Source organism: Myotis brandtii, unplaced genomic scaffold, assembly GCF_000412655.1.
Source record: "Myotis brandtii unplaced genomic scaffold, ASM41265v1 scaffold365, whole genome shotgun sequence".
NCBI classification, from domain to species: domain Eukaryota; kingdom Metazoa; phylum Chordata; class Mammalia; order Chiroptera; family Vespertilionidae; genus Myotis; species Myotis brandtii.
The window spans coordinates 2,989,525-2,997,820 of NW_005364031.1; positions in this window are offsets into that span (position 1 = coordinate 2,989,525).

The window sequence follows — 8,296 nt, forward strand, 5'->3', positions numbered from 1 at the left end:
TAGTATTTGATTTTTATTTCCTACAAAAATAGTTTATAATGTTAACAATTTAAAAAATCTATTACATGTAGACTGACTGAACTACCTATTTTGCATAGGATGATGCCAATTTAAGACTCTTGTGTCTGTGAAATTATTAAAGGTGTCTTTGCAAAGGTTGCTTGATATATTGTATGGTTAGCTAACAAGGCTTTGATGACTAGTACTGTATGTTCCAAAGTAACTTGCAGAAATAGTGCTCCATGAACCATATGTTTAAAAGTATAATATTTACCTATCTGAAGGCATACAATGTGTTTTTCTATTCAAAGAGGACTTTTTCAAGGAAAGAAAGAAAAAAAAAAAACCTCTCAGCAGAGGCCCTGGGTATGAATATTTAGATTCCATGATTAGATTCCTTTGAAAATGTCACATTGGTTATTACCGCTGCACTGTGCAAATTGCATTCCTCTCCCTAGAGGTCATGAAACAAGAGGAACAATAGTTTATCATCCACTTCACAAATAGATGTAGTACCCAGCTAACAACCTCCTAGGGAATCTTCTCACATACTTGGTGTGGAAAGGACGGACACATGTCAAACCTTGTCACCTCTCTTGTATTTGAGTACAAAGTGTAGCAAACTAAGTCTTTGGCTTTTCTGGGAACAAATAACACAGTGTTGGATTAATGGAGAGACATTTAATTTTCAGTTTGCAAATCAAAACTATATCTGTAGCAAATCCTACCACAATGGTATTCAAATCATATGTTAATGGCTTGAAACATCTGCAATACTGCAACTCGTTCTAAAAACCCTGCTGGTTTGCAGCACTGATGGGAAACAGCATGTAAGCTCCAGGGAAAACTGCTCTGTGAAAAATGGAACACCCCCTCTTACCCGTTCACTTTCTCCCCACTTCATGATACCCATATTGTTCACAAAGTATTGTTAGAAAGGAACTTCCAACTCTTCCCAGAGTTTGCAAACCCATCGAGAATCTAATTAGGACAGGCTACCCTTTAAAGCTATAATAATAATAATAATAATAATAATAATAATAATAATAAATCATCTAACATAAAGAAAAGTCTAGAATAATCCCAAGAATTAAACAAAAAACCTAATAATCTTTTTGTGATTGATTTATCACTGCACCAGTTATGATTTAAATCGACTTCTTCTCTGATAGGAAATTAACTATACCTACATAGGTTGGTATGGGAAGAGAAGTCACAGTTAGATAAGTATAGAGAATTGTGAACACTATGAATAGCTTATTCTACATTTATTTATTTTATATAAAAGAATGGCTTATTTATAAAACTGAAGATGAATCCTTAACTGAATTGTCTATAAACAAAAGCTGACATGTTTATACATGTATAATCTAGCAATTAGAACAATATAAAGATAAAGAAGAAGAAAAGAAAAAAAAACTAAGATGGGCAATAAGACCATAAAAAAGAATCATCTGGACATTTTAAATAATGTCATGGTGCCAGGCCTACCCAAGTATTTCCAGGGAATTTAAAGAATCTGAATGAACTGCTTATGGAATGGAGATATGCCAGAGGACTGGTTTTGTGCCCTGGTTTTACAATGGCAGCAAAGGATCAGTTCTGGAAAGTTCCAAAAAGTGCTGGATTAAAGCTTATGGCACAATTCTACATCGAACTATTTCACCTGTACAAAATTAGAAAAACAAAAGCATAATATTAAGGATGGCCTGAAGTTCTCTCTTTCATGATTTCTAAACTAACTGGAAGTCACACAAAATAAAATTAGGTTGCTGAGCAACTTTATGCTTTTATTTCTAAGGTGCCTGTTCAGTCCACACAGCGTTGAAATTACATTTCATTTCTCACATTACCTTCCTGAGATATGGAGCTGTTTCTGGGGAAGACGGTGGTGAAGAGGAGAGAGATGCAGTACTATGTCACTCCCAGAACCAAACTATCTCATGTATGTGGTTTTTAACTTGTCTCTCCCACTGGGTGCATCTCTTGCAAAATAAATGGAAGGCATTGCTTCTATTACTGCATTTAAAAAAAATCTCAGGGCCCTCCTCCCTGAGTGTCAATTTTCTCAGTGATAATCACAACCTGGCTATTAGCTACCCAATAAATCTCTAATATATTTTCTTGTCATTATCTAAGACCAACTGTGTGCTTATGAGCAATCCAACTTGGCCCTTTGGGTAAAGATTTTCCATCCTCCTTTTGGCACCAGAGGTTTTACAGTACATGCTGCCTTGGCCAGAGTGGCTCACTTGGTTGAATGTTGTCTCATGCACCAAGAGGTCACCAGTTGATTCCCAGTGAGGACACATGCCTGGGTTTCAGGCTCAATCCCTGGCAGGGGGTGTGCAGGAGGCAGCCAATCGATATTTCTCTCTCTCTTTCTCTCTCTCTCTCTCTCTCTCTCTCTCTCTCTCATCAATAAAAACATATTAAATAAATAAATAAACAACAAAGTACATGCTAATGGCCTCCTCGTTTGCTTCATCCCAAAATTCCAGCTTCTCTATTGCGTACCATGCTTTACAGGACTTGGAAAAAGTGTTCCCTGTGATGGTCTGGTGCTGGAATTTCCAGAAAAGTCTTCCAGTCTCCTCTTTTCTTATGTTGCCGGGTTCTATTGGTCCTTCTTGTTTTTGAAGCAACTAAAGTGAGGCTCTGACAATAATGTTGGTGAACTAAATGATTAATTCAAAAATGAAATTGTTTTAGTAAGAATCTTATCCCTTCTCCAATTTGAATAATGGTGCATATTGGTTTCACAAATATTTTCTTTCCTAAGTACACAGCTAATAAATACTAAAGCTAGAAATTCCGTTCTACAATCCTATGGTTTCAAATCCAAACATTTACATAATATTGCACCATCGCTCATTAATTTAAAAGTGATGGAACTGTTTTGATACAAACATACATATAAAATTATAGATTGTTACTCATTTAGTTGATAAAATATGCAATTGGTTCATAGTGTTTTTAACTATATTCCTTCTTTTCTTTCCTTTATTTATATGTAGCTTATCAAATGCATGAATAATATTTGTTCTTTTGTACGCATATTGAAAATATAAATCTAGTAGTCTTTTGGAGTCTATAAAGTTTATGAAAAAAGCATAAAACTGAATACTGATTTCATTTACTTTTCTAGCTCTTTATCTTTTAATAGGAAGTTTGATTTCTGATAAATAAGCATGAGTGAATTCTTTTATTTTAAATACTAGAGGCCCAATGCACAATAATGTGCAAAATTCATGCAAGAGTAGGCCTTTTTTTTTTCTTCCCCTGGCTGCCGGCACCAGCTTTCCTCCGGCACCCAGGACCCAGGCTTCCCTTCTCCAGCCACCGGCAGGCACCTAGGACCCGGACTTCCCTCCCTCTGGCCAGCTCCTGGCACCTGGGACCTCAGGTGGCTTCGCCCGGGCCCCGGCTTTGTCAGGAAGGACGTATGGAATGACATCTGGAAGACATCCGGTCTATTTGGTCTAATTAACATATTACCCTTTTATTAGTATAGATGCTCATTTATTACCTGCCCATAATATTTTGAGCCTATCTTGTTGAACAAAGAAAATAGAGTTGGGACAGTTCACAAAGGGAGAGCATGGGATGAAATGGTAGTGGGTGGAGGGAGGGAGGAACAGTTAATGACCTCATAACCCTATTTTCCCCAAATTTGAAACTTCTTTTTTGGGCTCATTATGATGAAGAAATAATCATCCCATTCTGTTGATTTGGCCAATGAAAAGTGAGAGGAAGTGGCATGTGACACTATCCTGCAGAAGCTTTAAGAACTACTGGTTAATCCACTAGTCCACTCATCTATGTCTAAGATAAGGGATGCTCCATTCCTCTGGGCTCTGGAGTGAGGAGTTAAACTGACTCATGATGGATGGAGTAGCATGAGTAAGAAATAAATGGTTATTGTGAAGCCACTGAGATTTGTGGTGTCATTTATTACCACAATCTGATTTAGCTAAGCTTATTATACAAAAAGTGATACCCAAAAGTGAAATACTGCTCTAATCAGGTATCTATATATCTATATATTATACAAATATCTACATATCTCTATATTATACATATATACATATATACATATCTATATCTAATCTATATATAGATATATATGCTTTTGAGTGTCAGATGGTAGGTGATGAAGAAATTATTAATGAAGGCTGGAAAGATGGTGATATGCTTGCATGGCAAAACAATTAGTAAAGCTATCATCTGCTGTAGCTTAGAAAGCAGATGATGTATCTAATATATATTTTGGCTTTGGTTGTAGGAATGGGAAAACAGGATATTAATAGCTTGAGTGGGTTGCATTAGACAAGGCACTACAAATTAAATTGGTTCAGAAAAGACTTGAACGGATTGCAAACACATTGGAAAACAATTGAGAAAGTCCTGAAATTCCAGGAAATGTGGGGTAGAAGATGTAACTGGTTGCCATTTCCAAAATCTAAGATATAACCAAGAAGGACTTTGAAAAACTATGGCTGATTAAAACTCAGTCTCCCTGAGAGTAAGGAGAAAATCAAGGCATTTTTGTAACTTAAAAAAGAAAGGGAGGAAGGAAGGAAGAACCCATGGGTATCTAGGTACCCAACAAATCCTTTGAATTAGTTAAAATGACCCAAGTAAGAAACTAAAAGTATAGCTATCCTTAAAAAAAAAGTAATAGTCCTGGCCAGAACCTCAGTGGTTAGAGTGTTGGCTGAACACTGAAATGTAACAGGTTTGATTCCTGGTCAAGGTCACATACCTGAACTGCAGGTTTGGTCCTGGCCCCAGTCGAGGTGCATATAAGAGGCAACCAATCGATGTGTCTCCCTCACATTGATGTTTCTCTCTCTCTCTCTCTCTCTCTCTCTCTCTCTCTCTCTCATTCCTCTCTCTTCTTCCCCCTCCCTCCCTCCTACTTCTCAAAAAATAAATATAAATAATATCCTAGGCCCTATAGTTAGTGGTCGGCAAACTGTGGCTCAACAAACCACGGCTCGTGAGCCACATGCGGCTCTTTGGCCCCTTGAGTGAGGCTCTTCCACAAAATGCCAGCTCTTCCACAAAATACCAACTTCTGCGCATGGGCCACGAAGTTTCAATCACACTGTATGTGCCCACCCACACGTGGTATTTTGTGGAAGAGCCACACTCAAGAGGCCAAAGAGCGCATGTGGCTCGCGAGCCGTGGTTTGCCGGCCACGGTCTAGGGCAGTGATGGCGAACCTATGACACGCGTGTCAGAGGTGACACGCGAACTCATTTTTTGGTTGATTTTTCTTTGTTAAATGGCATTTAAATATATAAAATAAATATAAAAAATATAAGTCTTTGTTTTACTATGGTTGCAAATGTCAAAAAATTTCTATATGTGACACGGCACCAGAGTTAAGTTAGGGTTTTTCAAAATGCTGACACGCCGAGCTCAAAAGGTTCACCATCACTGGTCTAGGGTGAGGATTAACAACAACAAAAGATCAACTCAAATTGCCAGCAAAATAAATTGAGAGAGAGAGAGGGAAAGAGAAAGAGAAACTTGTTGTATTTAAAATGTGGGGTTTGGCTATTTATATGCAGAGCTAATGGTAACCAAATACGTAGATAAAAAGTTACCTCAAGTTATTATTTTTTTAAAACAGCACTGATTATTTTATTATCTCCATTGTTTTCTTTTTAAAAAAATTTTTTTATAGATTAAGTTATTACATATGTGTCCTTATCCTCACGTTACCCCCCAGCTCCCCCATACCCACACCCGAAGAACCACCAGACTAAAACATACAGTAACTCATTACTCACAAATCGACTTGCATTCTCCACCTGGTACTGGCTAGAAGCAGGCTGAGAAATCTGCTCAGCCCCCACGGAAGACATATTTTCTAATTTCCTTTCAGGTGTAACCACAATGGCAAATTGAAAAGAAAGCAACTTCCAGTGAGCAAACCCCAGAGCCATGGGAACAGCTGGTGGGGAGCTACTGCCAGTGAGATGAACCCAAGCCTGGCCCCTTCCCTCCACTCCCTTTCTTTTCTAGGTACCCACTTTAACTCAGTTTGGAGATGAGAACTCTGATACTCCCTCTAGAGGCCACTAAGCGTGACTGCAAGTCCTGGTTTGCCTGGGATAAACCTGCTTTGCACCAGGTGTTCAAGCAAAATTATTAATAACATCCCTTTTCACTCTGAAAAGTGCCAAGGTTTAGACGACACATTATAGAGTGCCCTATTCTGAGTTGGAGTTACCCTGTTCAAACCTTTTCACCCCCAAGTTCAAAGTAAAGAAATAAAATTTAATCCTATTACGTCCTAGAGTGCTGAACAAAAGCAGAACAATTACAGATTTTTTCCCCCCTGATGAGTTAGGATGGTTATTTAATCTGGTCTATTAAAAAATAAAACCTGTGAGACACAACTTCCTCAACTGGACAAAAAAGGAAATGAAGTCAATATTGATAGTAAATTACAACGAGTGCCGAATTGCTCTCCATTTTTCGGACCTAAAGACCCTGAAAAGGTTCCATACGAGACAAAAAAGATATATGGGAATGTCTCTGCCTTAGAGAGACTCCCGCACTGAGTTCCACTGTGCTGCCTCGGCATAAGCGGTCTTTACTGCTAGAGCAAATGAAAATGTAATCTGAGGGGAGTGAAAAACTTGGAAAATCCCACACTGTTAGTAAATTAGGTCTCTTAAAAAAGGAACATCCTGCCGAGCTCAAATAAATCAATGTGACTCTAAGAAACAACCCTGAAAGGTAAGTGCACTTTCAGGGTTATGTCTTTGTTCTCTTTCTTTCTGAGCTACTTGACTCATGTGGTGAAGAAAATTTCTCTTGATATTTTTTTCTTTCATGATCTACACGTTACTGAGCCTGATGGACTTAACTCACCAGAGCTTTAATTACAAAGCAATACAGTTGCTGCACAGAATGGCAACACTGTGCTACTGAACCAACTGGGCGGGAGATGAGGCTGGAATCTTGTATTCCCTTCGCTTCATAAAGATGAGAAACTGACCAGATGCCCTAACAGCAGGGCTTCTTTGTGCTAAAAGGTAATTAAACCTTACAAACAAATGTAGTGATTTGAGATCTTATAGAACCAGAACGGTTAACCTCGTTGAAAAAACACCAGCATGATCATATAGTACATAGAAGCTGAATGAGTCACTCGTAGAATTTTCAAATATTTCTCTTCCTTCTCATTATTTCTCCAAGTAAAAAATTAGTTGCCCTACTCGTTCCCTTGTTCAAATGAAATAATAGCTCAAAATTAGAAAATAAAGTACCTGCTAACTTATGTGAGGAAAACAGCTCCCTGAGATTCAAACTGTTCATACCTGTGTAGGATGAACAACTTCCCCAGTTTGCCTAAAGATTGTCCTGATTTTCACACTGAAAGTCCTGTGTGCCTGGAATACTTGCCAGGGGGGGAGGGGTGTCTTTAATTCAGAACTTTATGAAAAACATGGCTAATTTAATTGGAGTGATTTAAAACACAAAATGAAATCAAAAACATATCTATTGTGATACAATTAATTTAACCATAAATATATGCATAGGTATATGTAACAACATTTGACTATTAAATAAAGTTCTAATATCAATATCTTTTCCTTGTCACTCACTTAAAAAACTAGAACGAGCCACTATTGCTTAGAATGTTTTATTCATTTTTGTTCCATGAGTATCCCTTTGCTTCCTTCCAAGTTCTGCTGTCTTCCCTCTGCGGCTCACACTCCTTTCATCTCACATGGCTTGTGCTTTTCTCTTTCTGTTTATGAGGCCCATTGGCTTCCTGCCTGTCTGTCTCCTCTCAAAATCTCCCATTCTGTGACTCTGATCATACTACAGGGAAGGGATCTATGTTTTATATTTTGAGAAGCGACTAACTTCCTGATTGGCATCCAAATTGAAAACTGATTTTCCCCATTGGCCGGAATCACAGAAACCATTGTAAGTTCTATGGAACGTGTGTGATAGCGTTAAACAGACTTTTGGCCACAACAATTTTAGATGGCTCTCTTCTTAATGGTTTCCACTCAGCATCATGTGTGACACATGTGCTAGCCCTTAAGTATATGTTGTTTAAAACACCCATGTACACATATTGATTTCTTGTGTTTTCTTTTTAAATCAGCTTTTGCAATATATATTTGAGTGTTTATACACATTTTTAGTCAAATGTTATAACTTTCAAATACTTTCTGTAAAAGTAGTTTTGCCTGTTTCTCTCTTTTAAAAAATGACCATTTTATACACCAAAAGTCCCATGTTTTATTACTAATTGAGCAC